Here is a 534-nt window from a genome sequence, read left to right on the forward strand (position 1 = left end):
GGCAGGGGCAATGTGGGGAGATGCAGGACTACAGGAGGTGAAAAGGAAAAGAAATTAACTTGTACCTGATTGCTCCCAAATTTGAGAGGATTGGGTGGGCAGGGGAACTCCTAAAATAATACATGAGCACTTCCTCATTTTGGGGGAAGGAAAGGAGACTAGAGCAGCTGGTGTGTTCACCCCTCCCTAGACACCACCATTAACCACAGACTGTGTAGCACTGGCCCTCGCCTCTGGCAGAGCCAGTTTCTGGCCGAACTGTGGACACAGCTGGAGGGTCACGAACTGTTCCCTTCCTTCCCCTTGGCATTAATAAATTCAAGTTAATCCTTTTTTTAAAAAAAAAAAGAAAAACCATGACAGAAGGAAATTTAAAATTCAGACAAAACTCCCTACCAACCTGTGCATAGTAGGGGAGAAACACATTTACTGCTGTTGCTGTGGTTTTATGGCATCTAATGGACCATGACTTATAGGGACCCTATGAACAATGGTTCTGAACTTTGCCCTATCTTGAGCATTGCAAGGTCTCTT

The sequence above is a fragment of the Elephantulus edwardii genome, unplaced genomic scaffold (genome assembly GCF_000299155.1).
Source record: "Elephantulus edwardii isolate Elephantulus edwardi_28Jun2011 unplaced genomic scaffold, EleEdw1.0 scaffold00405, whole genome shotgun sequence".
Classification (NCBI taxonomy): domain Eukaryota; kingdom Metazoa; phylum Chordata; class Mammalia; order Macroscelidea; family Macroscelididae; genus Elephantulus; species Elephantulus edwardii.